This window comes from Dendrobates tinctorius, unplaced genomic scaffold (genome assembly GCF_039654945.1).
Source record: "Dendrobates tinctorius isolate UK_male_01 unplaced genomic scaffold, ASM3965494v1 ptg000029l, whole genome shotgun sequence".
Classification (NCBI taxonomy): Eukaryota; Metazoa; Chordata; class Amphibia; order Anura; family Dendrobatidae; genus Dendrobates; species Dendrobates tinctorius.
The window spans coordinates 17,504,629-17,526,647 of record NW_027361697.1 but is presented as its reverse complement, the minus strand read 5'-3'; the positions used below and the strand labels follow the sequence as shown (position 1 = coordinate 17,526,647).

At 42.4% G+C, this 22,019-nt stretch overlaps 1 protein-coding gene across 2 annotated transcripts in view; it reads left to right on the top strand.

Annotated features, from left to right (window-relative positions):
• The window catches only part of PLPPR5 (phospholipid phosphatase related 5), a 376,469-nt gene that overhangs the window by 147,274 nt on the left and 207,176 nt on the right, over positions 1-22,019 (top strand). The window lies entirely within an intron of this gene.

The window sequence follows — 22,019 nt, the reverse complement described above, 5'->3', positions numbered from 1 at the left end:
TAGAGTCTCCATTTTTCAGATTTAGGGCTGGGTGAGGGATTATTTTTTGCTAGCTGAGCTGGTGTTTTTATTGATACCATTTTGGTGTAGTTACTATCTTTCGATCGCCAATTTTTGCATTTTATTGTGACCAAAAAAACATAATTCTGGTGTTTTGAATTTTTTTCTTGCTACACCGTTTACCAATCGATTTAATTCTTTTTTTATATTGATAGATGGGGCGATTCTGAAAGTGGTGATACCAAATATGTGGATGTTTGATTTTTTTATTGTTTTATTTGGAATGGAGTGAAAGGGGGGTCATTGGAACTTGTAAAAATTTTTTATCTTTTAAACATTTTTACAAACTTTTTTTACTTTTTGCATACTTCAATAGTCTCCATGGAAGACTAGAAATTGCAGTTGCCTGATCGCCTGTGTGTAGTAGAAATGCTCACTTGCTATGATCACGACCACCGGGTGGCGCTCATAGTAATTGGGCTATAACAACCATAAAGGTCTTCTGTAGAGCTCTGGTTGTCATGCCAGCACATCGGTGACCCACGATCATGTGACGGGGTCACCGATTGGTGGGATTTCAGATGCAATTCCAGGAAGCTCAAATTAATTGCCGCTGTCAGCGATTGACAGCAGCATTTAACAGGTTAACAATCATAGGTGAATCTCAATTCCATCCGTGGCTGTTAGAGGCACATGTCAGCTGTTCAAAACAGCTGACAGGTGCTGGGAAAGGTGTGGGCTCAGCGCCAGAGACCACATCAAAGGGAATGATTCCCACGTGGGTGTATTAATACGCCCAATGTCGGAAAGGGGTTAAGAGAGGATAAAAACTTTGATGGGAGTGCTTTTTTAAGAGCCAGAGAATCATATTTTTAGAGTGAGGGTATAGTTAAAGCGATCCTTTGCCTCTAAACATTGCATAGGTTTGCTAATTTATTTTTCAATGTAGCAGAAGGCAAGTATAAAATAATGGGGGAAAATAAGCAGAACTTGCCACGATACCACTCACCAACTACACGGTCCATATTTGCAGCTCTGTAAATTATACTTATGCTTTGGGTAGACCTTTTTGTAGACAGTTAATTATGTGTAGCTGGTGATTTCTCAGAATACTGTTGAGACTTCATTAGCACAGGTATAGATGTTCGCTTGACTTCTCTATGCACTCTAAGTATTTCTAATAAGAAAAGCAACATTTAAAAAAGTGGGTTACTTGTATCACTAATGGTTTACAGAAGCTTATTTGTATAGTCGGGAGCATGTGTGGGTAGAGAGTCTTAGTGACCTTCTCATGTCAATGTGTCCTTTCCTTGCTAATGAATTGCAAAGTGGAAAAACTTTCAGTAAAGTAGTGAATTACAAATGTGTACTGTTTTCAAAAAAGGATTTTAGCAGCATTTCTATGAAAAGATCTTAAATTAACTGAACTGATCAGTGATGATGTTACAATTTATCATCACACACGAAAAGCAACAATACGTGAAATTAACAGGAATAAGGTAATTTAAAAAGTTCCAATTTTTAAGGAATTACAATTTGGTGGTGATTACTGTTAGTATTTCTTTAATAAGTCTTAAATTAACTAATTGCTGTTAAATTAATTTATCTTATATACTGTATATGTATTTATATTGCATAGATAGAATAAAAGCCAGTAATTCATCTTCTGTGTTCTGTATAATCACTGCAGGAGCCGACAGTATAGAAGAGATGGATTACATACAGTAAATAAATATAGAATGGGTAGATATATAGATCTCTGTGACAAGTACAATTAGTACAGTGTGTGTGTGCAAATTACTGTACATGTATTTACTTAATAAAAGATTATTTCTTGGAAAAAAATAGCGTGGGCTTCCATGCAATTTTCGTAACCAGCAGAGGGAAAGCCGATGGCTGGGGACAGATGTTCATAGCCTGGGAAGGGGGTAATACCATTGAAGCATCCCAGGCTATTAATATTAGCTCACAACTGTATACTTAGCCTTTACTGGTTATTAAAATGGGGACTCCAAAAAAAAGACATGGGGTCCCCTATAATTAATAACCACCAAAGGCTATGCAGACAGCTGCAGACTGATATTAATAGTCTAGGAAGGGGTCATGAATGCTTGCCCCCCGTGCCTAAAAATGTCAGCTCTCAGACACCTATCAGGATCCTGTCAGCACCGGCGAACTGCCACGGCTGAGCAGGGTGACTCACCCACACTGCGGGAGGGCCCAGGTCAGATGCTGCAGGGAAAGCTCAGGCAGACAGGACCTGGGACGCTGAAGGTAGCAAGAAGCAAAGGACCTACGATCATGTGACCACAAGGGGCGGGGCATAGCATCCTGCTGCTGAAGATGAATGCAGGATTCTACAAGGACCCTGGAGTAGTGGAGAGCGTAACTCAGGTCAGACAAATGGGGGTCATGCACGGAGAGGGCGGTGTGGTACAGGAGAGTCGAGCAGAGAATAGTCAGAACGTAGGCAAGGAGTCATACACGAAGATAGCTGTGCAGTACTAGAGGGGCAATCAGAGAATAGTCAGGATGTAGGCAATGAGTCATACACAGAGATACACATACACAGCAAAATACAGGAGGGACAGGCAGAACTTGTTATGGGAACAGAACCAGATCAAAACCAAGCAAGCATAAAGTAGCACAGGTATAAAGCACAGACACACCAGGGTCACACACACTCTGCCAAGGGTCAAAGTATAAGTGACGAGGAATGACCCCACAATAAGGCTATAAGAAGCCTCCCAGAATCCCAGAGTGAGGCCATCCAGATTAACCTCTGAACTACCTAATCCCATAAGCTGAGCAAACCATGACACCACCCCAGAAAAGATGCATCTCTAAGATGCACCTATTCTGGTACTTAGCCTTGCTCTTCCCACTTGCCCTGTAGCGGTGGCAAGTGGGGTGATAGTTGGGAGGTTGATGTCATCTTTGAATTGTCAGGTGACATCAATCCCCGAGGTTAGTAATGGAGATTACTAACCCCATAGTCACATTGTAAGAAAACACAGACACCCAGAAAAATTCCTTTAATTGAAAAGAATGACACAGACTCCTTTAATATTCTTAATAAAACCATACTTACCACCTCGCCCATTCCCCTGATGCCCTCATCACCTGCAAAAGAGGTAAAAAAGCAAACAACCATATTCCTCACCTTTCCGCAGAGATGCTTTAAATCCATTAGTTCCTCGGCGGGTCCAGCTCGGCTACATCTAGATTTGGGGTGAGTTGCACACCACTTTTCAGGCATGCTGCGACTCTTCTGACTCCAGAACTTCCCTCATAAAAAACAGTCTTGATTTATAGGGCTAAAGTGTCTTGTTGATGCCATAACAGGCACCAAATTAATTGGTGCACAAATACTGTCCCCCACCATCCCAGCTGATTCTACCAATAATGAACTTTTGAAAAACATTTTCTGGGTTTTTAGAAAAGAAAGGTTGAGTAGGATATCTTATAACATAAATATTTCTGCTCTGGTGGTTGCTGGTGGTCTGCTCCTTCATTGATGACCTTCAATCTATCATACAGTGAAATTCTGCAGCCAGTCACTGGCCTAAAGAGGGACATTTGTATGTTCAGAATCTGACCAAGGAAGCTAGTGATTGGTCACAATGTTCACAATGTGTATGATTGGATGTATCACTGCAGGATAGCCATTGACCACCAGAGCAGTAACACTGCAGTGGTGGGGGATCCAACTGGTCATGTCTTTTACTTTTAACCCCTTAAGCTCCAAGGGTGGTTTGCACATTAATGACCGGGCCATTTTTTACAATTCTGACCACTGTCCCTTTATGAGGTTATAACTCTGGAACGCTTCAACGGATCTAGGCGATTCTGAGACTGTTTTCTCGTGACATATTGTACTTCATGTTAGTGGTAAAATTTTACTCATATAACTTGCGTTTAATTGTGAAAAAAATGGAAATATGGAAAAAATTTTGAAAATATTGCAATTTTCAAACTTTGAATTTTTATGCCCTTAAAATAGAGAAATATGTGACACAAAGTAATTACTAAATAACATTTCCCATATGTCTACTTTACATCAGCACAATTTTGGAAACAAAATTTTTTTTTATTAGGAAGTTATAAGGGTTAAAAGTTGACCAGTGATTTCTCATTTTTACAACAAAATGTACAAAACCATTTTTTTTTAGGGACCACCTCACATTCAAAGTCAGTTTGAGGGGTCTATATGGCAGAAAATACCCAAAAGTGACACCATTCTAACAACTGCACCCCTCAAGCTACTCAAAACTACATTCAAGAAGATTATTAACCCTTCAGGTGTTTCACAGGAGCAGAAGCAACGTGGAAGGAAAAAATTAACATTTAACTTTTTAGTCACAAAAATGATATTTTAGCAACATTTTTTTTATTTTCCCAAGGGTAACAGGAGAAATTGGACCCCAAAAGTTGTTGTCCAATTTGTCCTGAGTACGCTGATACCCCATATGTGGGGAGGAACCACTGTTTTAGCGCATGGCATGGCTCAGAAGGGAAGGAGTGTCGTTTGACTTTTTCAACCAAAAATTGGCTGAAATTGAGATCGGACGCCATGTTGGTTTGCAGAGCCTATGATGTGCCTAAACAGTGGAAACCCCCCACAAGTGACCCCATTTTGGAAGCTAGACCCCCTAAGGAACTCATCTAGATGTGTGGTGAGCACTTTGAACCCCCAAGGGCTTCACAGAAGTTTATAACGCCCGGGCGGAAGAAAAATAAAAAATCATATTTTTTCCACAAACATGATCATTTAGTCCCCAATTTGTTATTTTCCCAAGGGTATCAGGAGAAATTGGACCCCAAAAGTTGTTGTCCAATTTGTCCTGAGTGCGCTGATACCCCATATGTGGAGAAGAAACACTGTTTGGGCACACAGCAGGGCTTGGAAGGGAAAGAGCGCCGTTTGATATTTTCAACCTAAAATTGGCTGAAATTGAAATCGGACGCCATGTTCCGTTTGGAGAGCCCATGATATGCCTAAACAGTGGAAACCCCCCACAAGTGACCCCATTTTGGAAACTAGACCCCCTAAGGAACTCATCTAGATGTGTGGTGAGCACTTTGAACCCCCATGGGCTTCACAGAAGTTTATAACGCCCGGGCGTAAAAATAAAAAATCATATTTTTTCCTCAAACATGATGGTTTAGTCCCCAATTTGTTATTTTCCCAAGGGTATCAGGAGAAATTGGACCCCAAAAGTTGTTGTCCAATTTGTCCTAAGTGCGCTGATACCCCATATGTGGGGGAGAAACACTGTTTGGGCACACAGCAGGGCTCGGAAGGGAAAGAGCACCGTTTGACATTTTCAACCTAAGATTGGCTGAAATTGAAATCGGACGCCATGTTCCGTTTGGAGAGCCCATGATATGCCTAAACAGTGGAAACCCCCACAAGTGACCCCATTATGGAAACTAGACCCCCTAAGGAACTCATCTAGATGTGTGGTTAGCACTTTGAACCCCCAAGAGCTTCACAGAAGTTTATAACGCCCGGGCGTAAGAATAAAAAATCATATTTTTTCCACAAACATGATCATTTAGTCCCCAATTTGTTATTTTCCCAAGGGTATCAGGAGAAATTGGACCCCAAAAGTTGTTGTCCAATTTGTCCTGAGTGCGCTGATACCCCATATGTGGAGAAGAAACACTGTTTGGGCACACAGCAGGGCTCGGAAGGGAAAGAGCGCCGTTTTATATTTTCAACCTAAAATTGGCTGAAATTGAAATCGGACGCCATGTTCCGTTTGGAGAGCCCATGATATGCCTAAACAGTGGAAACCCCCCACAAGTGACCCCATTTTGGAAACTAGACCCCCTAAGGAACTCATCTAGATGTGTGGTGAGCACTTTGAAACCCCAAGGGCTTCACAGAAGTTTATAACGCCCGGGCGTAAAAATAAAAAATCATATTTTTTCCACAAACATGATGGTTTAGTCCCCAATTTGTTATTTTCCCAAGGGTATCAGGAGAAATTGGACCCCAAAAGTTGTTGTCCAATTTGTCCTAAGTGCGCTGATACCCCATATGTGGGGGAGAAACACTGTTTGGGCACACAGCAGGGCTCGGAAGGGAAAGAGCACCGTTTGACATTTTCAACCTAAGATTGGCTGAAATTGAAATCGGACGCCATGTTCCGTTTGGAGAGCCCATGATATGCCTAAACAGTGGAAACCCCCACAAGTGACCCCATTATGGAAACTAGACCCCCTAAGGAACTCATCTAGATGTGTGGTGAGCACTTTGAACCCCCAAGAGCTTCACAGAAGTTTATAACGCCCGGGCGTAAGAATAAAAAATCATATTTTTTCCACAAACATGATCATTTAGTCCCCAATTTGTTATTTTCCCAAGGGTATCAGGAGAAATTGGACCCCAAAAGTAGTTGTCCAATTTGTCCTGAGTGCGCTGATACCCCATATGTGTGGGAGAAACACTGTTTGGGCACACGGCAGGGCTCGGAAGGGAAAGAGCGCCGTTTGACACTTTCAGCCTAAAATTGGCTGAAATTGAAATCTGATGCCATGTTCCGTTTGGAGAGCCCATGATATGCCTAAACAGTGGAAACCCCCCACAAGTGACCCCATTTTGGAAACTAGACCCCCTAAGGAACTCATCTAGATGTGTGGTGAGCACTTTGAACCCCCAAGTGTTTCACTAAAGCTTATAATGCCCGGGCGTGAAAAAAAAATATTAAATTTTTTTTCCACAAAAATGATCTCTTAGTCCCCAATTTGTTACTTTCCGAAGAGTATCAGGAGAAATTGGACCCCAAAAGTTGTTGTCCAATTTGTCCTGAGTGCGCTAATACCCCATATGTGGGGGAGAAACACTGTTTGGGCACACGGCAGGGCTTGAAAGGGAAGAAATTACGTTTTGGAATGCAGACTTTGATGGAATGGTCTGCGGGCGTCATGTTCCGTTTGCAGAGCCCCTGATGTACCTAAACAGTGGAAACCCCCCACAAGTGACCCCATTTTGGAAACTAGACCCCCTAAGGAACTTATCTAGATGTGTGGTGAGAACTTTAAACCCCCCAAGTGTTTCACTAAAGCTTATAATGCCCGGGCGTGAAAAAAAAATATTTTTTTTTCCACAAAAATGATCTCTTAGTCCCCAATTTGTTACTTTCCCAAGAGTATCAGGAGAAATTGGACCCCAAAAGTTGTTGTCCAATTTGTCCTGAGTGCGCTAATACCCCATATGTGGGGGAGAAACACTGTTTGGGCACACGGCAGGGCTCGAAAGGGAAGTAATGACGTTTTGGAATGCAGACTTTGATGGAATGGTTTGCGGGCGTCATGTTCCATTTGCAGAGCCCCTGATGTACCTAAACAGTGGAAACCCCCCACAAGTGACCCCATTTTGGAAACTAGACCCCCTAAGTAACTTATCTAGATGTGTGGTGAGCACTTTGAACCCCCAAGTGTTTCGCTAAAGTTTATACTGCCTGGGTGTGAAAATGTAAAATCCTATTTTGTTTCCACATAAATTATTTTTAGTCCCCAATTTTTAATTTTCCCAAGAGTAACAGGAGAAATTGGACCCCCAAAGACGTTGTCCAATTTGACCAGAGTACGCTGGTACCCCACATGTGGGAAAAAACTGTTTAGGCACATGTCGGGGCTCGAAAGGGAAGTAGTGACGTTTTGGAATGCAGAATTTGATGGGTCTGCTGGCGTCATGTTCCGTTTGCAGAGCCCCTGATGTGCCTAAACAGGAAAAAAACCCACATGAGACATCATTTTGTATACTGGACCCCCAAAGAACAAATCTAGATGTGCCCCCAACTACACTAATGTAAATTAGTAGTGCATGGAGGTGTGGTACAATTTGAAGCAATCCTCCATACACAGGCCAGGTTTTTCGGGGCAGGTGTCGCACTGGTAAATGGTGTCCTTGCATATTCCCTTTTTGTAACACACTCGGCACCTTTTTTGCGGCTTACCTTTTCTACCAGTTGGCGGGACCACCCCCGGAAAATGCTGACCTGGTACGATACGAGCACCTTCAGTTCCGGAAGTACTGGGACCCGCTCCTTCCTGAGCGTCAAACATCAGGGCCTTAACCACTACCTCCTGGAAATGAAGATACGACGTATCGGTGGGGTGTGCACATTGTGACAGCAGGAATGCGTTGAGCATTGCCATTTGTACGATGTGCACGGCCAGCTTTTTGTACCACGCCCTTGCCTTTCTGAGAGCATTGTACGGTTGGAGGTATTGATCGGAGAGATCAACGCCCCCCATGTTTTTGTTGTACCCCACTACACAGGTCGGTTTTCTGACCTGTGTGGAGGTACCCCGTACAGTGCAGAGGGTGCTGCCATCACCGTGTATGGTGGTCAAGAGATGGACATCCCTCTTGTCCTTGTACTTGACCACCAGCAGGTGGTCGCTACATTGGGCTCTGCTCTCACCTTTTCTGAGCATCTGCCCAAGTAGCGTCTTCGGAAGGCCTCTCTGATTTTTGCGGACAGTACCGCAAGCTGCGGTACCTCGCGCAGAGAGGGATTTGTAGAGTGGGATGCTGGTATAAAAGTTATCAGTGTAGAGGTGATAACCTTTATCCAGCAGTGGGTGAATCAAATCCCACACAATTTTCCCACTCACTCCCAGGACAGGGGGACACTCAGGGGGTTCAATCCTGGTGTCCTTTCCTTCGTAGACTCTAAACCTGTGAGTGTACCCTGAGGTACTCTCACAAAGTTTGTAGAGTTTGATTCCGTACCTGGCCCTCTTACTGGGCATGTATTGACGGAATCCGAGCATTCCCTTGAAATGGACGAAGGACTCATCCACGCTGATGTTCCTTTGAGGCACGTACACTTCAGCAAACTTTTTGTTGAAGTGTTCGATGACCGGCCGAACTTTGAACAGACGGTCAAAGTTGGGGTCATCTCGTGCGGGACACAGTGCATTATCGGTATAATGTAGAAACTTGTGGATGGCCTCAAAACGCGTCCGGACCATGACCATTCGGAACACTGGAGTGTTGTATAAAATATCAACACTCCAATATTGCCGAATTTCCGGCTTCTTCAGTATCCCCATGTGGAGGACCAGGCCCCAAAACTGCCTCATTTCAACTGCGCCCACAGGAGACCAGTTGGAATATGTTGAAATCCACCAAAAATTGACGAGCGTACAAATTAGTTTGCTCCACCATGAGGTTAACAAAATCCTCAGAGAAAAAGACTTTGAAAAAGTCTATTTCTGTGAGGCCGGTGGTGTCAAACTTGATTCCTGATTCTGCCACAAAATCAGGAATCAGTGGCTCGTAATTTTCGGGGGGCCAAGTCCATACAGGGTCTACTGAATCAGCTTCGGGCATGGTGGGCGCTGCCTCATCTTCTGTCCTGGAGCGTCTGCGTGGCGGTTCCGCAGGACCCGAGGAGGAAGATGAGGAGGGGGAAGAGGAAGAGGATGAAGAATCCGAAAAATAAAGAAGTCGGATTGTCATCCTCGCTATCAGTGTCGGAGGCAAGGTAAGAATATGCCTCCTCCATTGAATAGCGCTGTTGGGACGAACGCGATGGGCGGGACATTTTTTGTGAAGGTGGTGCTTGGGTGTACTTTATTTACAACTATGTGTAGGTGTGGGGGAGCTAGTGATTGGTGCACACTATCCTGTAAAGAAAAAGCTAAAAGAAAAAAGGAAATGGGGAGAAAAATACGTGTGAAAAGAAAAGTCTAAAACAGCAGGCCCTAGCTCTGATAAGTGAATGGTGTCACTTATCAAAGTTCAGTGGCAGCTGCTGGGTGTGCGTACAGGTGTGGTGCAAGGGGGGGGTGAAAAAAAGGAAATCAGCAGGCACAAGCTCTGATAAGTGAACTATGTCACTTATCACAGTTTGGCGGCTGTGCGATGCGAATAAGGAGTTGGCGCTAAGGGGGCTGCTAAATGTGCGCACAGAGGCGGCGCAAAGGGGGATGGAGGGGGTAAAAAGTGGGGGAAGGGGGGATGAAGAGAGATCGGACAGGGATCAGGGAATAGCACTTACACTTGTAGTTAGATGGCGCAAAGAGGGGGTGAAAAAAAGGAAATCAGCAGGCACAAGCTATGATAAGTGAACTATGTCACTAATCACAGTTTGGTGGCTGTGGGATGCGAATACGGAGTGGCGCAAAGGGGGCTGCTAAATGTGGGCACAGAGGCGATGCAAAGGGGGATTGAGGAGGTAAAAAGAGGGGGAAGGGGGAAAGGGGAAGGGTGGGGATGAAGAGAGATTGGACAGGGATTAGCACTTACGCTTGTAGTCAGGTGGCGCAAAGAGGGGGTGAAAAAAAAGGAAATCAGCAAGCACAAGCTACAGTATGATAAGTGAACTATGTCACTTATCACAGTTTGGCAGCTGTGCGATGCGAATAAGGAGTTGGCGCTAAGGGGGCTGCTAAATGTGCGCACAGAGGCGGCGCAAAGGGGGATGGTGGGGGTAAAAAGTGGGGGAAGGGGGGATGAAGAGAGATCGGACAGGGATCAGGGAATAGCACTTACACTTGTAGTTAGATGGCGCAAAGAGGGGGTGAAAAAAAGGAAATCAGCAGGCACAAGCTATGATAAGTGAACTATGTCACTAATCACAGTTTGATGGCTGTGGGATGCAAATACGGAGTGGCGCAAAGGGGGCTGCTAAATGTGGGCACAGAGGCGACACAAAGGGGGATTGAGGGGGTAAAAAGAGGGGGAAGGGGGAAGGGTGGGGATGAAGAGAGATCGGACAGGGATTAGCACTTACGCTTGTAGTCAGGTGGCGCAAAGAGGGGGTGAAAAAAAAAAAGGAAATCAGCAAGCACAAGCTATGATAAGTGAACTATGTCAACTTATGTCAACTTATGTCAACTGGCGCAAAGGGGGCTTACAGACAAAGAGCAAGCACGAGTGTTGATTGGTGAACTACGTCACCAATCAACGCTCGGCGGCTGCTAAATGTGCGCACGGAGGTGGCGCAAAGGGGGGGTGGAGGGGGGTAAAAAGAGGGAGTAGGGGGAAGGGGGATTGGGGGGGATGAATCTATATTTGGTGGGATGAAGCTAGATTGGGGGGTGAAGCTAGATTGGGCAGGGATCGGGGATCAGGCAATACTTACATTTGTAGGGTTTTCTTTCTTTAGCAGGTATTGTGATGCTACAAGCTGCTGTGGCACCACAATACCCAGCACACCAGGAGATCCAGAGGTATGACCACTCTCTAGGGAATCCTCAGCTAGTGTGAGGCCCCCCTGCAGGGCTGTCATACAGGTCACAGGCAGGTCAGGGGCAGGTCACAGAGCGGTCACATCGCTGCTGTGACCTGCCATTGGTGGGATTGAATGATAATATCGATCCACCAATCCCTGCACTGCCTGGTGACCATGGCAACCACCTAGGATCGGAGCTCACAGCTCCGATTCAAAGGCAGGTCATGCCCAGGTCATCAGGAGGGCACAGAGCGGTCACAGAGTGACAGCTGCTGTGCCCTGTGGTTGGCGCGATCGCCGATCTAATCGATCGCGCCAACCAGCTCCTGCAGGCCCTACTGGGCCTGTATCAGGTCCCTGCCTAGGATCGGTGCTAACACAGCACCGATCCGGACCGATACTGGCAGGGCAGAGCGGCGCTATAACGCCGCTGTGCCCTGTGATTGGCGCGATCGATGCGATCGACGATCGCACCAATCCGGGGGGGTTTTGCCGGTGCCTGGCGTTGCCAGGCATCGGATCCAGGATCGAGTACATCGGTACTCGATCCCAGCCTAGCACATCATTGTTTCAGCCGCGCCGATTGGCTGAAACAATGAGAAGCGCTGTGATTGGCTGTTTCGATTTCAACAGCCAATCACAGCGATCGGGAGGAAGGGAGGGCGGTGACAGACCCCTGGATGCCGAGGCCATCTACCATAAGGTAGGATGGCGTCGGAATTTTAATGCGATCATCGCGACTGAAGTCGCGATGTGGCATTAAATGCCATGACGTACTATCCCGTCCCTGGGAATTAAGTCCCAGGGCACATGGACGGGATAGAACGTCTCATGGCAGAAAGGGGTTAACATTTGTCTTAATCTTGGCTAACCTATCTAAAAATTCAAAATAAAAATAATAAAATGTTGATCTAATAAAGCATTCAAATACACAACAATAGATCACACAGTGAAGTGCCTTCAATAAGTTATAATAATGTCTCATTTTATGAACACATCAGACATTTTTATGTGATTAGTTTGGGCTGGTTTTTAATATTCACATTTTATAATCAAATAAAAAAAATATGGTAGAAGAAAAAATTACACAAAGATGCTTTACTGGTTAACAGCATGAATCGTGTCATACAATACAATGGCTTTTCCTCCCACACTGAAACACTGCTGTTAAATGTGATGAGTGTAAAAGACATCTGTGTGTTGTGTACTTGCTGACGTCACAAAACACAATTACTTTGAAGACTATTAGAGCCATGATGACTCTCTAAGGCTACGTACACCTTCGTACAGAATTGTTTTATTGTTAATTTGCTTCCCAAATGCAAAGTTAAGCAGCTTTTTACATTTTCTACTATTTTGCTTCTGTAGAGGAAGTCCTTCAAAGTTGACTCGGAAGTCATGCACCAATTATCTAAGTCAGGGCTTCTCAAACTTTTTCCACAGGGTCCTTCTCAGAGTATCTAAGAAAATGCCCAGTAAATTCCATAGAAAATTGTATATAGAAAAAGCCATATTACTCAGTTTGCCCTTCGATGGCTTCGGTAGAAAAAGAAAGCCAAAGGTTTCCAAACAATAAATCCCCTGGAAAAGACTGTCTCTGGTCGTGGTGTGGTACAGAAAGTGTAGCCAACATACTGGACTGAGTTCCAGGTACTAATAGATGAAAAAGTCCAAGGAATAGACTCAAGCACCAAAGGGTAAAAAATAAAAATGAATGAAAATGTAACTTTTACTGTGGATTTAAAAAAAATATTCTGAAGAAAAGATAAAAAAGATTAGAATCCATAAGTTAACACATTTCATTTTAGCAAGAGTTGTCTTCTCTAGTTTTTACATTCAGAGTCTTTACAGGTAGCGCTGAAGCCGCCAGGCCTGCGTTACTGGATACTATAGTCTATACCAAAACTGGGTGAGGCTTGTGAAGCTTTTTCATAGTTAGATCCTTTAGCCCCATATTTACTACCACGTGTACAACTCTTATTAATAGCTATGAGTAAAGGTTGCTAGTCCGAAACGCATAAGCTCATGGATCCTAATTTTTTTAAATCTTTTTCTCATAATATATATTTTTTAAATCCACCGTAAAGGTTATTGTTCGTTTAATTTTTTTCCCTGTTGGTGCTAGAATCTGTTCCTTGGACTTTTTCATCCTTGAAATTCCATGCTCAAATTAAAGGGTGAAACCTAATAGTCAATACCCATCTTTAGTAATTTAAAAGCTAACCACTTTTGTAATTTAGATCAAATGAAATCATCACCTCTGTACACCTTCTTCTTCTTTCAGTTCTTCTTTCATTTTGGATGATGATCCATTTGATTCTTTCAGTATGTACTGTGGAGTCTTAAATGGAACATCACCAAGGGGCTAAGTTTGTATTCAGTCCCTCTCCTTGTATTGCCTTAAAAAAGTATGTCATCAAGGGGCTGGTCATTCCACACAGCGGCTTTGAAATGGGAGGTTGTCACATCTATTTCAGAGGCTGTGCCTGGTCTCTGTTCTACCGAGCATGCGCCGACTGCCAATTCATAATGCTTTACCATGCATGTGCCAACTGTCAATTCACAATGCTCCCTCCCTTTCAATACACACTGACAGTGCACTTCCTCACCCGCCATTAAAAGATAACAACTATGTTGAAGATGGAGAAGCATGCGTTTGACTTGACAACCGGCCCATGCTCAGTAAAGAGTAGTGACAAGCCGGTCAGTGAGCACATTCTAAAGTGCATCTAAAGTGAAAGGGAAGCAGGCAGGTAGAGCATAGTGAGCATGCATCATAAATGACAACCTGGACATGCTCATTAGAACAAAGACCAGACCAGCCTTGGCAACTGATGACACAGTTGACTCCTCATTTTAGGAAGTAAAAGAAAGAAGGTGGAGTGACCGTAGCCTCAGTCCTTTAAAGGTTGAGACTATCTAGGGCAGTGTTCCCCAACTCCAATCCTCAAGAGCCACCAACAGGTCATGTTTTCAGGATTTCATTAGTATTTCCCAGGTGATGGAATTATTGCAGATACTGCAATTATCACCTGGGTCATACTAAGGAAATCCTGAAAACATGAACCGTTGGTGGCTCTTGAGGAACGGAGTTGGGGAACACTGATCTAGGGCATGCTGGGAGACTCAAATGAAAGTGGAAAAAAATCTGAAACATGAAGCATAGATAGGGAATGGTAGGGCATTTTCTAATAATGTTAATTATAAAAAGGTTATTTTAAAAAAATAGGCAGTTTTGGGTTTTTGATAACACCTTTTATTAATATCTCTCAGCTTTTTTTTTTTTACTCCTGAGCCTGGTATAACATTAAAATAAGTAAAAAATGAGTCAATTATGTTGTTACACGAAAGATTGTATCTAAGAATGTAATTTTCTGTATTAGAAAAAACTATTTAATAGAAAAGTTGAAATAGTAATAGTTATTTTATTTTTGTGTGAAAGTAATAATACCAGTGAAGATAAGAAACTTGAAAATATATTTTATTACAGAAATATGTCTGTCTCCTCCTGCACTGATCTTTCACCTTTATTGGACTGGGAAAATCTATCTTTAGTGAAAACTTTAGTGCATAACGCTAAACATATCCAGTTGTCGAATGTTACAGCACAATTATCACCTGTTGATTACTTAGTCTAAACACAATCCTGCTGATACCTAGTATGAGAAAAATAACAAAATCATCGTAATTAGAAGTTCATTTACAAAGTATAAGAGATCTGGGCGAATAAGAATTGTCTTGTCTTATACAGCGTTTTCAAGAATACAATGAAGATTCTTTCCTTATGGCTCTATAATCCTTTATGAAAGATTAACCTCCCAATCCGCTCAACTGGTTTGGTTAACAGCTCCTCAGTGTCCCTCCTCCCTGCTGCTGCAGCTGAGATCTCACACTACTCAGTACAAGATGCAGCTGTCAGGATGGGTGAATTCATGACATGACTCACAATTTTGCTTGACTCAAATAATACTCCTTTTAAAATCTGGATTATACAGCCATTCTGACATTGATCTTCACGACAAGTACAACAGCCTAATTAGTCTAAGATTTACCATATATATTAATATCCACCATCAAAGAAAGAAGGACTGTAGCACTCACCGATCCAAGTGGAAAATCCGCTTTTTATTTAAACTGACCCTTGAAAGCACTATTAGGTGCGAAACGGCCATCGTCAGAGTTTGCTCTCTCCTTTCTTCAGCCTCCCGGCCATGAAGTTTTAAACGTTTTGATAAATAAAAAGTGGATTTTCTACTTGGATCAGTGAGTGCTACAGTCCTTCTTTCTTTGATGGTGTATTTGCATACACTGTGTTTTCTGGACTAGCACCCGTGGTCACGGTGTCAAGCCTAAACATGCAGAATGGATTTGACAGCATAGACCTGCAGCGGTACAGGCGGTGCCAAATTACTTTTTTATTGTCACGTAGATATATATTAATATATTCAGTGTTGTGTTATGAAATCTAGTGACTGGTGCACACTAAGTGTGATGACCTTTGTTTTTGGAGCAAGTAGCTGTGCGGATTAAAGGATATGCAGTGATATTTTAGAATCATAATATGTAAAGGGTTGGTTTCCATTGATATACATACGACTGGATATGAGCTGTATATCAAAAATAGTTAAGAATTTTTAATTCAGACTTATGTGAATGTCACTCTGTGCCAATATGGATCTTTCATTTTATGGAATGATTATATTTTGTAAATGCCTACTGTATTTAGCTTTTATCTTAACCTCTACATTTTTAAGGTCTTATGTATCCCGATCACATCCATATTAGCTGTAAAGCTGTAGTAAGGTCAATGTCAGGCTAGGGAATTTTTTCAGTTTTCCTCCACAACCACAAACTAATAATAAATATTACTGACTGCCTCATCCTAAGCAACAAGCTGAGAACTGATGGCATTGATGAACAATCTTTTCAATTTGTACAAATTTTTTGTCTGTGAACTTATTGTTTTTTTCCTTCTATACTAGTGTTGTACATATCCAAAGAGTTCATTGTTTTCCTATTGGAAAAAATGAAATTATTGTCAATCATGAAAGTTAATTCAAATATAGAAGGGGAATCCAGCATTACCCAATCTCACAGGTGCAAAGATCGCTATTATCCCTCAAATTTTGGATCATACAGATGAACGGCACTCATATGTCCGGATTCTTTTCATGGACTTTAGCTCAGCGTTCAATACCATTGATCCGAATTTACTTCATAAGAAAATGGTAGCTCTTGGAGTCCCTCTCAACTTATGCTTGTGGATTTATAACTTCCTGACAGCCAGGATACAGAGTGTAAAAGTTGGACCATTCACTTCGGACACCTTGGTCACAAACATCCTGGCACCTCAGGGGTGTGTTTTGTCCCCGTTACTGTTTTCTCTCTATACAAATGATTGCATCTCTTCAGCAGACTCAGTAAAAATCTTGAAATTTGCCGATGATATGACACTGATTGGTCTCATCAGGGGAAATGCTGAAGACTTGTATCGGAGTGAGGTGGAAAGAATATGTGACTGGTGTAAAGCCAATAATCTTGTACTCAACACTAAAAAAACTGCTGAGATGGTTGTGGATTTTAGGAAAGATCAACATGAGATACTTCCAATCTACATCCATGACGAAGTGGTTCTTAGGGTCACAGAGACCAAATTCCTTGGTGTTATCATCTCTCATGATCTTAAATGGGGGAAAAACGTGGATGCTGTTATAAGAAAAGCACAACAGAGGATGTTCTTCCTGCATCAGCTGAAAAGATATGGTTTGTCTAAGAATCTGCTGATCTTATTCTTTAATGCTGTCATCAGATCTGTGATTTGTTCCTCTCTGATAGTCTGGTATGGGGGAGCCACTGCTCATGACAAACTCCGCTTACAAAGGATTTTCAGAACAGCAAAGAGAATTATAGGTTCCCCCCTGCCTAAAATCCAGGATCTTTATGATAAGAGTATTCGATCCCACGCATTGAAAATTTCATCCGATCCCTCTCACCCGGGACACTCCTCATTCCAACTACTCCTTTCAGGACGTCGCTTCAGAGTCCCCAAATGCAGCACCAACCGCCATATGAACAGCTTCTATCCACTCTCTGTTCAACAATTAAATCGTCATGTGTAGACTATATACTGTATCTGTCTTGTTAGATGTTACTTGTTGTATCTGTTGTTATATATTTTGTTGCCTCTTTGCCACAAAGAATTCCTTGTATATATGTAATATGTACTTGGCGATAATAAATTTGATTGATTGATTGAAATAAATTGATAAATGAGAATGAGAGTTTATGGACATGTCAATGTAGGACTTCGAAGAGGCTGTTTCATTACTACAACTTGATATCTGATGTCTAAGGCAAGAATGTAAATGTAATCATTTATTCTGACTACCTATGAAAATCTGAGTGCTACTAAACATATCATAGGACTCCATTCAATCAGCAAAGTAAAAAAGAAAGTCCTTTTGGTTCCCACTAAGTTGAACTAGATCGAAAAATATATCCCACAAAAAAACTTTTACAAAGTGGCATATGTTTTTATATGGTATGCTATAGGCAACATATGCTACTTTGTGCATTGGCATTTGTTAGAGCCTCCCATCAGAGGTATACATCATGCAATGCTCTTGAGCACATTAGATGGATTTTGACTGAACGGTATTTTGGTCAATTGTTTGTCCGACAGGAATCCCAGCCAGCAGTCCCATACACAGGTGCTCACATTTTGAGAAAGCTGCCAAATTACACATTGGTGGGTGGCTTGTCCTAGGGAGAACAATACAATCATCAATCCAAAATCTAACATACATGATTGACATCTCCCCCGACCATCAGTCGGCCGGTGCCGCCAAACACATTAGACTGTCGATCGAATCTGTAGACATTACTCTAAGGCAGTGTTTCCCAAACTCCAGTCTTCACGGACCCCACGGGTCATGTTTTCAGGATTTCCTTATTATTGCACAGATGGTGGAAGTATCATCAAGGCATCAGGAATTCTCTCACTGTGCAACTGTGGAAATCCTGAAAACAAGACCCGTGGGGTCAGTGAGGACTGGAGTTTGGGAAACACTGCTCTAAGGTGTATAGTGGCCCTAAGAGAGTCCATTGTTGATTTATGACCATGCCTGACTATTCTCTTAAAGGGATTGTTAGGGACTGTTTTGAGGTTCCGATCACAGAAAGTGATGTCAATTGCTGGGAGATTGCTGTCCTCATCACCTACGGCTCATACATTTTCACTAAATAGCAGCATTTTGGGCCAAACTCTTTGTAGGAAACTACATTACAAGTAAATTCAAGTGAACTAGTGTCATCAACCCTCCATTTTCAGGATTGACATTGGACAATTCATCACTTTATGAGATGGCAAAATCCCATTAACTGTTCTCCATGTACATTCTTGGTCTTACACTGAGTTTATACGTGACAATTTTGCAAGGTACTACATTTAAATCTCATTATTGTAATTGGTTTTAATAACAGACTAAGCTATACTGAAATTATTAGGCTGGGTTCTCACTCGCTATGGAAGTCTGTTTAATGGACTGCATTACATCGCGGTATCACGCGATGTAATGCAGTCCGATAACACTGCCATACATCACCATTATGTGGCGCATCGCTACGTATGTCGTAAAGCGGCACGCGTTCGCGATGTGCCGTTAAGCACTGACGGAGCCTCAGACGCGGCCTGCAGCATGTGAGGCTCCGTCACAGCTAGCGCTGATGAATCATCAGCGCTAGCGGTATAGCATAACGCATATCGCGTTATGCTATAGCGTTAATGCAGCCCGTCAATGCTATGCATTGATAGGGCTGGTTAACGCTATGTGAACCTGGCCTTAGGGTAAAGAATTTTGAGATGTCCTGTCAAAGATCTATGCAGAACCTGTGCTGTTGTCGCGCAGAGGAAAATCTGGAAAGACAATAAGCACAATAGAGTCTTATCTGAGTAGAAAATAGGGAAATAAAAAAACTATTTATGCTCACTTTGGGGGGTTGTGAGAATCACAAGCACTATGTAATCTAGGGCCCCGTCACACATAACGATCTCACTAGCGAGATTGCTGCTGAGTCACAAGTTTTGTGACGCAACAGCAATCTCACCAGCGAGATCGCTGTGTGTGACAGCGAGCAGCGACTGGCCCCCCTGCCGGTATCACTGATCGCTCTTGGAAAGCCCTGGACATTTCTTTGATCGCTGGTCTCCCACTGGCCCTCACGCATCGCTGCATGTGACAGGCGGGAGACCAGCAATCAGCTGGTAACTAAGGTAAACGCAGGGTTTCTAAGCACCGTGCAGCGCTTAGAAACCCTCTGTTTTACCTTAGTTACCAGCGCTCTGATGCAGGGAGCTGGTAACTAAGGTACAAATCGGGTTTCTAAGTGACGCACGTCCCTTAGAAACCCGATGTGTACCTTAGTTACCAGCTCCCTGCATCAGCGCGCTGGTAACTAAAGTACACAGCGATACCGGGCGCTCGGTGTTGCTGGTGCTGATCGCTGGTGAAGCTGTCTGTTTGACAGGTCACCAGTTATCACATAGCGACTCACCAGCGATCCTGACACGTTGATATCATTGTCGGGATCGCTGGTGAGTCGCTATGTGTGACAGTATCCTAAGGGTTTTTTTTAGAAAAAGGCTGCTGCAGATCCTCAATATGGAGAAACTTGTCAGGCTGGAAATAAGTTGGTAAAAATCTGTGCAGCCAGTGGTACAAAGATGAGCAAGAGAAGGGAATAGTTGAAATACAGTTTAACGATCAACGCATTTCGAAGTGATACACATCTTCATCAGGACAAGCCACAATGATTACAGCCCGCAATAGTGCTACCTTGAGATGCTGTAATTAAAACTCTAATCATTAATAAATCAATGAGATAAGCAAATGAGGAATCTTAATCCTGAATTTGGCAGAATTTTAAAATGAAAGATTTAATTCATGTTATCCATTTCTGGTAGAAATAAGAGGCTGTATCTGGACACTTAGAAACATTTATGTAAGGCAATTTTCTAATTGTTTCCTTATGACAAAAATCTTGTCTAATTTATTCAATGTCAAGAACAATTTAAGTGTTTACCATGAAGTCACACATAAGCCCTCATAAGACACAAAAGTAAGACACAAAACTTGTCATGGTGAAAAGAACAGCATAAACCTAATGATTGTCCCAATTACAGTGACTCATTCCTTAAATGCAAGATCTACTTTGATATGACTTTTGTAGTGCAGAATGTTGATCTCGAGAACTAAGAAAAACACTGCTAATAACAAGTAGACTCATTTTATAGCTGACAGGACTTGTCACTGCTATTGTAGTGTATCCTAATAAATCAATACAATTACACATTTATTATAAATTCCCATGTTCTTTATGGCAATAGAAATGTTGACAAGGAGAGAAAGAAACAGGGAATGTATCAAGAATATGTCAAGACTGGAATTTGAATTAAGGAGGTCCACCTAGACTTAAGCACTGAAGTCCAATCTTTAGGGAAAGGCGATCCATGTTTGAAACTTGGATGTTAAATCCTTGGAATTTCTGACAATAATTGGAATAAAGGGGAGCAAAACAGATAAAAAAGAAAAAAATGTAAAAGCAAAAAAAAAAAAAGGAAATGAAATATCTTTGCTGACCTTAAAGGGAACCTGTCAGGCTGGAAATGAATTTACTGTATGTCAATTCACTTGAACTACTTATTCCAAGTACGCTGACAATTCTCTATTGCACTTCTAGCTTGATTTGCTTATGGCTATTATGCTAAATTTCTCGTGATGGCTGCATTGGATCTTTAAAAGAATGTATAATTTCATTTAAATATAATGACCGGTACAACCTCACCACTACTCCCATTTTTAAAAATGTGTTGACATATTCCTTGAAACAAGTTGTCCAGCCACTCAAAAAACTGTATAGGCACCCTGCAGAGTAATAATAACAATCTGTTGTATATTGACCTGCTGTCATGACTGTGGGTCCAGCAAAGGCCTTACTAGTGGTCTGCGTCAGCCTAGAAGCCATGTTGTCACTGTTGTATTGTTACAGAGCCACTCAGCCCTATGATTCGCCTTAACAGTTGGATGACTAGAACATGACGCCACCAGAAAATCATCCTATGATGACATGTTCCAGTCACCTAACCACTACAATTTAGGTTTGGCGGATTTATCACAGTTGAATAGGAACGTCATGGCTTCTTCTGATTCATCTTGCCCTTTAGCCACAAAGATGACAGCATATCCACATCAGTTTGTTATTTTTACCCTATACTCTACAGGTTTTAGCCTTGCTGACCAACCTCTTTAATTTGCAGATATAAATGACTACTTAGCATGAGTGCCTAGCAAGTTTTAGATGTTTTTTGTAATCTAAGTCACAAAATTTTCTTTTTGGCGGATGCGGTGGATATCGGGCACTTCCACTGACTAACATCAATCCAGGCGGTGAGTATATTTATCTAGCATTGTAATGATGCAGTATGTTTCAGGGTATGTACGCATGTCATAGGAAGGAGTAGTATCTGCTCTGAAACGCGTTGCATCAATAAATTGTTGGTTCAATTTACTTACCATATGGAATCATCTTCATCAGTGACAGAGCCCAATATCCTCCATTCCTACAGCCACGGTCAGAGAAGCAGCCATATTCATATCACATCACTCTTCTTTGGAGTTATGCCGTGCACAACCCCACCAGGAGAGCGATCCACCCTCAGATTCTTCCTCATCTACAGCCAAAGATATTTTACAGGGAGCTCCACTTTTTTTTTCTCTTCTCAAATATTTTCTTTTTATCTCCTTTGAAGCAGAAATGTTTTAC